Source organism: Gossypium raimondii, chromosome 10 (assembly GCF_025698545.1).
Source record: "Gossypium raimondii isolate GPD5lz chromosome 10, ASM2569854v1, whole genome shotgun sequence".
Lineage (NCBI taxonomy): Eukaryota > Viridiplantae > Streptophyta > Magnoliopsida > Malvales > Malvaceae > Gossypium > Gossypium raimondii.
Window position 1 is genome coordinate 23,647,147 of NC_068574.1, and position 14,048 is coordinate 23,661,194.

The window sequence follows — 14,048 nt, forward strand, 5'->3', positions numbered from 1 at the left end:
TCTCTAACATGTGTTAAATGAGCCTATTATAGACTTTAGAGTGACCGTCGTCCTTAACCCTAGGTCAGTTGTCGTCTTCGTGCTTAATGTTTGATTGTGCGGACCAAAATACTATTGGCTCGTAATTATTTCCCATACAGAGGTGATGTCGTGAACACCAGGTCTTGTGTCGCGACATTGGGGGCAGTATACTTCATCTTTAGGGTGTCTTCAAGGTGTGTTACAACATCCTCAGACTATGTCGTGACACTGAAGGGGATATTGGAATTCTTTTATTTTGCTCCCAATGTTGCGACATCCAGCTCTCCGTGATGTAACACAATGAACAATATTGAGTTGACACGCCTTCTACTGGTCTCCTGCACACTCACAAAGTATATTAGGTCACCTTTAGGCCTCATTCGACCCTTATGGTCAATAAAAGACTTAAATTACACATTTTATTGAATTTAACTAAAATAGCGAAAACGTAATTAAAACTTAATAGAAATGCTAGTGTTCAAACTCCTAAAGTGCGAAAACTAGTTTAATCTGCCACATCGAATTACGACAGATCATTATACCATTATTTGAACTCTTAATAGAGTTGGTGTCACGAGTCAACTAGATATCAAATTAGTTCAAAAAATTATTAAACTACCATTACATATTCGAAATAAGTTATATTCTTACTAAGGTATTTTTGTCTTGTTACATTTTAAATAAAAAAAACTACAAATGATGAGATTTAAACCCATATCATTAATATGCGTAAAATGTGTGTTTGGTTGGGTGAAAAAGTGGAGGGATGAAAGAAGGGAGTAGAAAAGTGGAAGGAAAATAAATCTTGAATGTGCTTGGTTGAGAAGAAAACTGAGAGAAAAGAAAATAGGAGGGATGACTATTTTCCATCTTAATGCATAAAAACCAATCATTTCAAATTGGAAAGATGAGAGGAGAGAAAATGATAGAGATGTGTGTGTTAGTTCAAATTATATATTTTTCAAATATTTTATTTTATTTCTTTCCATTTTTCTATCTCTTCTACTAAGCACACATATGGAAAGAAAAATCATGTTTTCCATCCTTCTAGTTTTCTACCCATTTAATTTTTCATCTTTGCAATTTTCTTTCCACTTTATCACGCAAAGCCAAAACCTCAACTTTATGCTACAACCATAGCTTCATTTTAATTTTTTTTATACATTTTAATATTATTAAACAAAAATTTGTGTCATTGATTGAATTGTTTCACAAGTAAACTCAATATTGAATTTTTAAAATTATTTTTTGATATTGAATTTTCCTTTCACCAATATTGTAACATTTTGATGTGATATAGAAAACTGAAAATACTACAATAAATATGTAAAGAATATGTTTTAATGTCATTCATTTAATCTTATTTTTGGAGTTAAATCCTTAAAATAATTTCCATAAGAAAACCCTAATTGATTTTTATTTATTTCAAATTTTGTTATTAGTTCCTATACTATATGTAAGTTTTGCATTTAGTCCCAGTATTCTAGTTTGGTCATTTTAGTTCCTATACTTTTTAAAATTTGAAATTTTAATCATGAAAAATGGTAGCCATTAAATTTGTTACCTTTAATCTATTTCTAAATGCGGTAAACATATTATCACATGTTTAATGCTATGTCGGTTTGCTATTTTCACAAAATACTATTAGAAAAGCCATGCAATTTTAGTTAATGGATTTAACAACTACCGTTTGAGTCATGAATTTTTTTCTAAATTAAAAAATTATAAAGATTGAAAATGATTAAATTGAAAAATATAGGTTAAATCCACGACTTACACATATTGTAGGCTAAAGGAGGTATGATCTTCTTCCAAACCACCATTGTCGATGTGCAATCTCTAAGCGTGTGCAAGCAAGTCTCAGCCTCTATTCACAAGCTACACAAAACACATACCCTGTCAAACCTTTCCTATATCGTTTTGAGTTTGTAAGCAGTTTACCTTTAAATCAAAGTCAAAGAAATTGTTGAATTCGCTAAAACTCTTATAGGTAGAAGTTACAAAAATGTCGCCATTACTGCTCCATTTCCAAAAGAGCAGACGTCATTTCCAATATTCTTATTCGGACGAATAACTTTCACAATGCTAAGAATCATTGATTGACTTGGTGAGTAAACTTGTACCAACCCCAATTGCCATAGCCACATTAATATCGATCTTGATGGAAAAGACAATAGTTATGAAGAGGGCCTAACTTAGGAAGCCAAATATTCGGCCAAAACTTCATCAAGTTATCATTCCCAAACTTTCAGTATATACTGTTACAGACTTCTTCCTAAGCTTTAGCTAAGGATTTCCAAACACGAGAGGAGTTAGCACAACCAATATTAACAAGGTATCTCACTTCAACTTTATAATTGTGCAAAATTTTAACCTAAAGGGACTTCCAATACTTTGTAACCCTCTTATAGATGAGAGAAATACCAAGATACTTCCCAAGATTGTCCACATCCTGATATCAAAAGTAGAAGCTAGTTTGCAACTTTAGATCTTTAACCATATTTGATGAGAAGAAAATTTGCATCTTATGTGCATTAACTTGGTGGCAAGAAAAGTGACAAAATTGTTCAATGATATTTGAGAGCACCTCTACTTGCTTCAAGTCTACTTTACAAAAGAGAATTAGGCCATCTGCAAAGGAAATATATAAGATAGCGAGGCCATTTCTAATTAAGCAGATATGGACTCACAAATTCTTATCAAGAGCTTTCTGAATACTATGTCATAATGTCTCCATGCCCAAAATAAATAAGGAAAAAGTGGGTTTCCTTGATAGATTCCTCTTGAAAGAGTAAATTCATCCATCAATGACTCGTTCTATAGAACCTACATAGAAGAAAACATGCAATTCATAATAATAGGAATTAAGGAGTTAGGAATATCAATATCCTTCAGTGTCCTTTAGGAAGTCCCATGAAAGTCGATCGTATACCTTTTCCAAATCAATCTTGATGGCCATCCAACCTTTTTGTTTTTACAAGTCTTCATCGTGTGGATGACTTCGTGCAAAATAATGAGGTTGTCAATAATATTCCCACTTGATATGAGGCTTACTTGATTTTTTGCAACAATATAAGGCATGGTTGTTTTAAGTAGGTTAAAATAAATTTTGTGACCAACTTGTACAAGATGATATACAAGCTGATGTGTCGAAACTGCATAAAATACTTTGGATTTAGCACCTTGTGAATAAAGACAGGGAGAGTTTTACTGAAGAAAAGCTTGAGAGGTTCTCTAAGAAAGACTTTTTTCACCATTTGGCATATAGAATCACTAATAGTTTCCCACTGGCTCTGGTAAAATTGAGCATGTAAACTATCAACCCCTCGTGGTTTAAGAGGAGCCATCTCAAATACAGCTCTCTTGACCTCATTAATATCAATAGTAGACTGAAGATTAACAAGATCCTTATAATGAATGTTGGGGAAGCCCCTTTCGATTGGAAAACTTCCCATGATGTTCCCTTCACACTTGTAGAGATTAATGTAAAAGGAGATGACTTGAGACTTAAGAATCTCCTCATCAAAACATCGTTCCTCGTTGAGTTTCAAAGCTCCTATTCCATTCCTTTTTCTATGGTTTCCAATCAAGCGTACAATTGCAAAAATGCTTTGTGTCATTGAAGCTAATTCGAACGCGACTTTTACTTCCATTATAGTTCCTCAAGGTCAAGTATCTCTTCCAACTCCTTCTCTAAGTCCTGCTTGAGAACAACTAATCTACTAGTTTTATGTTTCTCTAAAGCCTTTTGTATTTTTACTATTCAAGCCACAATTCTCTTTTTTCACCATCTTTGATTGCAACTCATTAAAAATAATATGAATTTAAATGACATGAGTGGTAGCTGTCGTTATGACCACCGAATTTAATTCCTCTACTCAACCAATATTAACTGGTAATATAGAGTAAGTACAGGATCGTCCCACGAAGAAGCTCGCAACAAACCTATTTGAAGTGATTTAAAATTAAATTAATGTAAAAGCATGCGAAATAAAAAGGAAAAGTGGGGGGGTTTATGTGTTACGATTGATAAAAATAATCTCAAATAACAAATAAGCTTTGGCTCAAATTAAAACTGCTGAGATGAAAATATCAAGAGAAGAATAATGCTTAGTCATTGACGCCTTAATCCACCCAGCACAAGTCCTTTGAAACCTGAAATTGAGAAATCAAATGAGCAGCAAGGCTGAGAAAAAAAAAAGCTTACGAAGCAATTTCCTATCCCTAGTAATTTATTCAATTAGAGAACGTTCATGATTGAAACCTTCCTTAAATTATCTTTGTGTCGACTTTGTTAAAGGAATTTAAGAGATTTAGAGACTTCGCCTTGCCTTAACCAAAGAAAATCCACCAGCGGCTTCTAAGATTAAATCCGAAGTTGTCTTAATTAGCTGCGGCCAATTAATTATCACTAATTCTAAGCTTAATTGAGAAATTCGATTCCTCAATTTGCACTTAAATGATGATAGGGAAAATTCCCAATTTAATTAGGTGATCACTCCAATTGAATTAGAAAAATTCCTTGAAAGATAAAATCAAACAATTCAAGAATGCCGAATTTGATTTGATAGCAAAATAAATTTTTCAAAGTACTTGTGCCAGGTTTCATGAGTGTCTAACTAAGCTTAAATAAACTAGCCACTCATAGCAAACGAAATGAGACAAAAATCAATTGTAAACAACACAAATTACAGACTGAATTTTGGAGAAGAAAAAATTCCCAAATCGTCGAGCTTCTCTTCTCTTGATTAGTTGAAATTCTGGGCTGCTACTTAGATTTCTGATTCGGCTTTTGCTCATTCAATTTCAGATTTTCCTTTGCTCGAGTGCCACACTTTTCTGCTACTTTCCTCTGCTGTTCGACTGCTCTTTTAAAACTGTTGTACGCCTCTTTTTATGGAAGAATTAACGGCCTCCAGCAAAAAATTAAAATAATTCATTCCTATCCCCTTTATCCTAGCTGATCCCATTGCATAAAAACAGCTTCAACCTAAAAGAGTTCTATTTTATTTGAACTCTTCAAGGCTGATTAAATTTCCTTGAATTAATTGAGGTCGGCCACCGCTTAGCAAGAAGGGAATTTGGGGAATTAAAAATGATTCCCTAGCTGATTTTTTTTGTCGCTGTTTGGCTTCCAATTGGACCGACTGCTCCTTCATTGTTTTAATTCATTTCGGCCTGCTGTTTCTTTATTTGACCGAATTTTTGCTGCCAATTAAAATTCAATTCCTTCAGCCAGCATATGATCAACATTCAGCAGCTTAATTATTCCAATTTGAGCTCATACGGAAATCCAAATGTCATTCACATGCACATGACTTAAAATTTTAACATTAAATAATTGAATTGGAGCTAAAACACATTATTACGGCATGGGATGTTCTTGCTGTAATTTAAACTAATTCGACATTCAATTTCTCAAAATTTAATCAATAATTTAAATAATTTAGTTGAATAAGTTAAGCTCAAAATTGAACTTAACAAACTCCCCCATACTTAAGCCATTGATCGTCCCTGAGCAATAAAAAAAATCAAGAAGAATTTCAGAAATATCAAGACTAATAAAGAGTTGTCGCATCGCTCATGCTTGGGATGAATTCCGAAATCAACAGTTAAGATTTTTGGTTTATTCAAGAGAGGAAAATATAAAGGAAGCTAATCATGCGTCTTTGATCAATTCTCACCTGAAAAGAATAGAATTGTTAACACTCTTCACTCATTGTGTTTAGGCTAGTATAATGCTCTCAAATTGAAATCAACCGTAATTAACCCCATAGGCTTGCTTGTCCATCTTACCTTAACATAAAACATAAAATTTCATAAATATAATCGAGACCAAATTATGATTGTAATGGGGCTGAGGTAATGTGCAGTGGACGGGAGGAATTTATTTGGATGGTGGAGCTAATTTCCTTAGACTAGTTAATCGTCCGGAAGTCATCAATTCTCTTATTCTCTCTTCTTCTTCTTTTTTTCTTTGTTTTCAATAATTCAAGAAGATAACTAAATCAATCAGCCTTTCATTGTTTCCATGTCCTTTGGTTCAACCGATCCATTCCCTTATGATCACATAACGCTACATTTATGAAATTTACTCGGAAGGCTGTAACTTGCTGCTTCTTTCTCACAAAAATCAGCCTTTAATTACCAACTAAACATCACCCAAAATTGGCCAGCATATGCCGAAATCAGGATGAACTTCCAGACTAAATTAACTAGCCTAAAAAGGTGAGTGGATTCGGCTTTGTCTTAATTTCTGGAGGTACAAAAAAAAAATGGGAAATTAAGGCTTCAAATTGGCTAACTAATTGGAATAATGTCAAGGTTGGTTTTTTTTTTTTTAAGTACTTGTGGGTTAATTCCTATAGCCTCTTGAATCATATTTAATGGAAATCAAATGTATTACTATCTTTAATAAGATCTAAAGCAAGTTCTAGAGTAATTGATAGCCGATAACAATAATCACACATGAATGAATAAGAACCTCTCAAGTTGGCATGGATGTCCCAACTTACGCTCTAGGCTCAAATTCCTCACAAGGACCACATAATTGATCAATTGAGCGGATTAATTTTAAATTTTTTTTTAACAAGAACTAACCAAAATCAATTAATTGAAAACAAAATTTAACCCAACCAATCGACATACAACCACCCCAATCAGTTTGAATTAATGAAATACATCTTCATTCTTTTATTTAAATATTTTTCTAAAGGAAATTCGACAAGACTTATTCATGAAAGTTGCAAGCATCAAATATGTTAGAAAATCAATGAATTGATTCTCCCCCATACTTAATGTTTGCATTGTCCCTAATGCAAAAGAAAAATTTGAAAATTAAAATTAACTTAATGGAAAGAAACAATAATGGTAAAGAAAACTCCCCTGAATATGTGGGTTGCCTCCCACAAGCGCCTTTGTTTTAAGTCGGTGGCTCGACATCACACTTCTCATGGATCCTCAAGATTGATCTCCTCCAACCAAGTTGCTTGCTCTCCTTCATGAAAATGTTTCAACCTGTGACCATTCACTTTGAAAATTTTATTAGTTTGAGGCTCCTAATTTCGATTGCCCCATGATGATGCACCTCGGTTATTATAAATGGACCAAGCCACCTTGATTTTAACTTACTGGGAAACAACTTAAGCTTAGAATTAAAGAGTAGTACCTTTTTCCCCCACCTTAAATTCTTTGCGAATCAGCTTTGAGTCACGAAATGCCTTGACTTACCTTTGTAGATGACCGAATTGTCATACGCTTCTAGGCGCAACTCCTCTAATTCTTGCAGCTTCAACTTGCGCTCTTCACCGCCAAACTAAAATCCAAATTGCCTTCGCTTAATAGCCCGAATGATTTATGCTCAAGCTCAACGGAAGATGACATGCCTTCCCAAAACAACCTGTAAGGTGACATCCCAATTGGCGTTTTGTAAGCCGTTCGAGCGACCCACAATGCCTCATCTAACCTTTGACTCAATCCTTCCTATTGGGCTTAACAATTTTCTCTAAAATTCCTTGATCTCTTTGTTACTACTCTCGGCTTGCCCATTGGTTTGAGGGTGATAAGTCATCGACACTGTGGGTGACACCAAATTGTGCAAATAAAGCTTTTAAGGTTCTATTACAAAAATGTGTTCCCTTGTCACTAATTATAGCCCTTGGTACCCCATATCTATTTAAAATGTTGGTCTTAAGACATTTCACCACAGTTTTAGCATCATCGGCCCTAGTTGGAAATGCTTCCACCCATTTCGACAAGTAATCAACACAAACAAGAATGTACAGATAACCGAAAGAAGAAGGAAAAGGCCCCATAAAATCAATACCCCATACATCAAATATATCACAAACATAAAAATTATGTAATGGCATTTGATTTCGGCTACTTAAATTTCCAGTTTTTTGACATGATGCACATGTTTTACAAAATGCATATGAATCTTTATGAATAGTCGGCCAAAAAAAACCACACTCAAGTATTTTATGAGCTGTTCGCTTAGGCCCAAAATGTCCCCCACCTTCTCGAGAATGACAAAAATTAAGCACCGACTCTATCTCACTATCATCGACACAACGCCTAATTATTTGGTCACTACAAAATCGCCAAAGATATGGTTCTTCCCATAAGTAAAATCGGGCTTGACTTCTAATTTTTTCTCTTAAATGTCTAGGCGCATTCGTAGGGAACTCTTTAGTCACTAAGTAGTTTACTATGTCGGCATACCATGGCAAAACACTAGACAAACTATAAAGTCGCTCATCGGGAAATAAATCACTAGGCTCATCCCTCAAAATTCCAGTCTCTATCCTACTCAAATGATCGGCCACAAGATTCTCCTTACCTTTCTTATCTTTAATTTCCAAGTCAAATTCCTGCAAAAGCAAAATCCATCTTATTAATCGGGGCTTAGCTTCTTTTTTATGCAACAAATATTTAAGAGCACCATGGTCGGAAAATACAACAACTTTGACTCTAGCAAGTATGCTCTAAATTTTTCCAAGGCAAAAACAATGGCATAGAGCTCTTTCTCGTCGTGGTATAATTGCATTGAGTGGGTTCAATAGCTCGCTAGCATACCGATAATATAAGACTCCTTACCATTTCTTTGTCCCAAAGCCGCACTAAATGACCTTATCAACGGCATCACATAAAATTTCAAAAGGTAATGCATAATTATTTTGTATGATAGGGGTGTGATCAATTCAATTTCAATTCATCAAAAGATTTTATGCAATTCTCACTAAATTCAAATCGACATCTTTACCGAGCAATGCACATAAAGGTGACGATATCTGCGAAAAATTCTTGATGAACCGACGGTAAAACCTACATGACCCAAGAAGGATCGAATTCCTTTCACGAAGACTGGATAAGGTAAATTTTAATTACCTCGACTTTGGCTTGGTCGACTTCTAAACCTTTAGCTGAGACAATATGCCCCAATACTACGCCCTTTTCAACCATGAGATGACATTTCTCAAAATTCAATATCAGGTTAGTCTCAATGCAACGCTTAAGAACTAACACAAGATGATGCAAACATTGATCAAATGAATCACCATAAATCGTAAAATCATCCATGAACACCTCCATTAAATGTGAAATAAAATCTGAAAATATGCTCGTTATACCTCTTTGAAAAGTAGCGGGTGCATTGCACAATCCAAAGGCATTATCTTGAAGGCGACGTTCCAAAGCGGGCAAGTGAAGGTGGTCTTCTCTTGATCCTCGGTGCAATAGGTACTGCAAATAACCCGAATAGCCATCTAAAAACAAAAATGTGAGCGACCAGCTAACCTTTCTAACATTTGATCCATGAATGGAAGGGGGTAGTGGTCTTTTTTAGTGGCTTTATTCAGTTTCCGATAGTCTATACAAACCCGCCAACCATTCTACACTCTCGTAGGAATCTCTAAACCTTCCTCGTTGGTAACTATTGTAGTTCCTCCCTTCTTAGGTACAACATGAATTGGACTTACCCACTTTGAATTGGCTATGGGATAAATGACATCGGCTTCCAACCATTTCAAAATTTCAGTCTTAACTACCTCCATCATTTGTGGATTCAATCGGCGTTGAGGGTCTCTTTTGGGGACTTAATCTGGTTCCAAAGCTATCTTGTGGGTACACAAAGTCGTACTAAGTCCCTTAATGTCGGCTAGTGTCCAACCGAAGGCTTCCTTATGCTCCTTAAGAACTCTAAGCAGCTTAGATTCTTGCATCTCGTTTAAGGCATTCGACACTATCAATGGTAGAGTTTGATTTTCCCCCAAATAAATGTACTTCAAATTTTCGGGCAGCTCTTTTATCTCTAATTTAGGTGGTGCAATCAGTGAAGGAACCTGCTTACCAGTCACCATAAGATTAGGGAGAATCGGCTTGAATCGTGTCAATTTGGGCGAGTCTATAGCACAAACTGAGTCAATTAAAGATTCAGAAATGATAAATTCTTGCTTGTCGACATCAAAAATGCTCTTAGCGAGAACGCTTTTCAACTCGTCTTCTTCCCCTAATTCATAGACATCTTGAACAAAATTGTCAATTACATCAAGAGTAAATCTGAAATTAATATCGTGGGATATCTCATAGAATCAAATATATTGAATTTAATTATCTCACCATCAAATTCCATTGTTAAATTCCTTTATGCACATCAATTTTCGTTCTAGTTGTCTTAAGGAAGGGTCTACCTAAAAGTAAGGGTACATCAACCGAGTTATCACTAGCTCCCATGTCTAAAACATAAAATCATTTGGAAAAACTAACTCATTCACTTGCACTAGAACATCTTCTAAAACGCCATCAGGATAGGCATTACTTCTATCTGCAAGTTGTATTATCAGTCCCGTGTCTTTTAATGCACCTAATTGAACTTTATCGTAGATACTCCTAGGCATGACATTTATAGAAGCACCCAAATTAAGCATAGCTCTATCTAGTTTAAGATCTCCTATCTTACAAGGTATCGAAAACATTCCAGGATCTTTACATTTAATAGGAAGTTTCTTTTGAAATACCGCAGAGACATTTTCACCTAGACTAATCTTCTCATTTCCAATTAATTTCCTTTTAGATGTGCACAGTTCTTTTAAAAACTTAGCATATCTAGGTACTTGTTTAATTGCATCAATCAATGGAATATTAACTTGTACCTTACGAAAAGTCTCTAAAATTTCAGCATTGACGTCGTCTGACTTTTCCTTCCTCAAATGTTGTGGAAACGGCGCCTTTGGTACATAAGATCGAGGTTGGTTATTGTCGTTCTGACCTGCTTGTGCTCGAAGCTCGGGAACCCTCGTTTTCTGCTCAAAATTTGCTGCATCATGCAAAATAGTGGACTGTTGTAAACGTGATTTCCCTACTTCTTTTGGAGTTGCTTGCGACGGTTGTAAATCTGCCTTTGGCAAGGCTGAATTTTCCTCTTCAATATCACTAAATCGGACCTTTCTTACCTCAGTTTCGTCTTCCTCATTACTGTTTTGGCCCTTCTTTAGTATCGATCTCAACTCCTTCCCACTTCGCAAGGTTATAGCACTGACATTATCCCTTGGATTTGCCACAGGCTGTGATGGTAACCGATTATTTACCTGTGCTTGCAAGTTCCCAAGATTAACGTCAGTCGACGAGGCTTTGGTTTGGAACTGCTTCACTGCCGATTCCAAAGACTGGGCTCTGGTCAGCCATCATTTTCATCATTTGTTCAAGCATGGCATGGGTCTTAGTTTCAGCACTAAGATTTTGATGGCTGGGTTGTTGCTGTGACGAATTATATTGTCGAGAATTTTGCTGCTCGAATCCCGGAGGTGCGGCTTGGTTTTGGTATCTGAGATTGGGGTGGTCTCTCCATCCCTCATTATAGGTAGCTGAATATGGATCATACCTCCTCTGATTTGGAAAGACGGCATTAGCTTCCCCTTCCTGTAATGTCGGACACATATCTGTGGTATGTCCTTCCAAACAACAAATGCCACAGAGTGAAGCTTTCGTATTACCTCCAGTCATCAATTTACTTACCATAGCCGTTAAGTTAGCTAACTGAGCCTCCATCATACTTGACTGGCCCTCATCCATTCGTTTACCCAAGTCGGATCTCCTGAGACCAAATTGTTGTGTATTTTGCGCCATATTAGCAATCAAATTCCGGGCTTGTTCAGGAGTTTTATCAACCAATGCACCTCCACTCGCTGCATCGGTCATTCCTCGATCTTGTGGTGTCAATCCTTCATAAAAGTATTGCACTAAGAGCTGCTCACTAATCTGATGCTGTGGACAACTCGCACATAGTCGTTTAAACCTTTCCCAGTATTCATATAATGACTCACCTACTAGTTGCTTAATTCCACAAATTTCCTTCCTGATTGATCCTATTCTTGATGCCGGAAAATACTTCTCAAGGAAAGCCTTATGTAACCCTGTCCAAGTTGTGAATGAACCTGGTGGCATGTAATATAACCAGTCCTTTGCCAAACCTTGTAACGAGAATGGGAAGGCTCGGAGCTTGATTTGTTCCTCTTCAATGCCATCTGGCTGCATAGTTGAACAAGTAATTAAAAATTCATTAATATGACGGTAAGGGTCCTCACCTGGTAACCCATTGAATTTTGGCAACAAGTTCAGGAATCCCGAATTAAGCTTTAATGGCCTATCAAGGGCAGGATACGTGATAGATGGTGGTTGCGCAGCCAAGTTAGGAGCGGCCAATTGCTTCAAAGTCTGGTTAGCCATGTTGATATCCTCAGAAACGGTAGGCTCAACGTGGGAATTGGAGTGTTCAGCTTGCTGGCCGGTGGTGTTAACAGGAAACTCCGATGTTCGTCGTCCACTCCTTAATAACATATACTAAAGGGTCTAATCTACCTGCAAAGACAAAAACAAGAAAATAAAATAAGGTCTGAAAATCAAATAAATTTGACTACGTCGCTTCCCCAGCAACGGCGCCAAAATTTGGTAGCTGTCGTTATGACCACCGAATTTAATTCCTCTACTCAACCAATATTAACTGGTAATATAGAGTAAGTACAGGATCGTCCCATGAAGAAGCTCGCAACAAACCTATTTGAAGTGATTTAAAATTAAATTAATGTAAAAGCATGCGAAATAAAAAGGAAAAGTGGGGGGGGGTTTATGTGTTACGATTGATAAAAATAATCTCAAATAACAAATAAGCTTCGGCTCAAATTAAAACTGCTGAGATGAAAATATCAAGAGAAGAATAATGCTTAGTCATTGACGCCTTAATCCACCCAAAGACAAGTCCTTTGAAACCGAAATTGAGGAATCAAATTAGCAACAAGGTGAGAAAAAAATCGCTTACGAAGCAATTTCCTATCCCTAGTAATTTATTCAATTAGAGAACGTTCATGATTGAAACCTTCCTTAAATTATCTTTGTGTCGACTTTGTTAAAGGAATTTAAGAGATTTAGAGACTTCGCCTTGCCTTAACCAAAGAAAATCCACCAGTGCTTCTAAGATTAAATCCGAAGTTGTCTTAATTAGTCTGCCAATTAATTATCACTAATTCTAAGCTTAATTGAGAAATTCGATTCCTCAATTTGCACTTAAATGATGATAGGGAAAATTCCCAATTTAATTAGGTGATCACTCCAATTGAATTAGAAAAATTCCTTGAAAGATAAAATCAAACAATTCAAGAATGCCGAATTTGATTTGATAGCAAAATAAATTTTTCAAAGTACTTGTGCCAGGTTTCATGAGTGTCTAACTAAGCTTAAATAAACTAGCCACTCATAGCAAACGAAATGAGACAAAAATCAATTGTAAACAACACAAATTACAGACTGAATTTTGGAGAAGAAAAAATTCCCAAATCGTCGAGCTTCTCTTCTCTTGATTAGTTGAAATTCTGGGCTGCTACTTAGATTTCTGATTCGGCTTTTGCTCATTCAATTTCAGATTTTCCTTTGCTCGAGTGCCACACTTTTCTGCTACTTTCCTCTGCTGTTCGACTGATCTTTTAAAACTGTTGTACGCCTCTTTTTATGGAAGAATTAACGGCCTCCAGCAAAAAATTAAAATAATTCATTCCTATCCCCTTTATCCTAGCTGATCCCATTGCATAAAAACAGCTTCAACCTAAAAGAGTTCTATTTTATTTGAACTCTTCAAGGCTGATTAAATTTCCTTGAATTAATTGAGGTCGGCCACCGCTTAGCAAGAAGGGAATTTGGGGAATTAAAAATGATTCCCTAGCTGATTTTTTTTGTCGCATGTTTGGCTTCCAATTAGACCGACTGCTCCTTCATTGTTTTAATTCATTTCGGCCTGCTGTTTCTTTATTTGACCAAATTTTTGCTGCCAATTAAAATTCAATTCCTTCAGCCAGCATATGATCAACATTCAGCAGCTTAATTATTCCAATTTGAGCTCATACGGAAATCCAAATGTCATTCACATGCACATGACTTAAAATTTTAACATTAAATAATTGAATTGGAGCTAAAACACATTATTACGGCATGGGATGTTCTTGCTGTAATTTAAACTAATTCGACATTCAATTTCTCAA

General features: G+C 35.9%; 1 long non-coding RNA gene across 2 annotated transcripts; it reads right to left on the reverse strand.

Annotated features, from left to right (window-relative positions):
- Positions 1-4,067: 4,067 nt before the first annotated feature.
- Positions 4,068-13,507, reverse strand: LOC105775088 (uncharacterized). 2 transcript variants are annotated; one of them, XR_008189896.1, is made up of 2 exons: positions 13,322-13,507; positions 4,068-4,176 (listed from the first exon to the last, which is right to left on the reverse strand). It is a non-coding gene; the product is annotated as an uncharacterized LOC105775088 (long non-coding RNA). The 2 variants fall into 2 exon arrangements; XR_001127662.2 differs by lacking the exon at positions 13,322-13,507 and adding an exon at positions 4,718-5,134.
- Between the last annotated feature and the right edge of the window lie 541 nt (positions 13,508-14,048).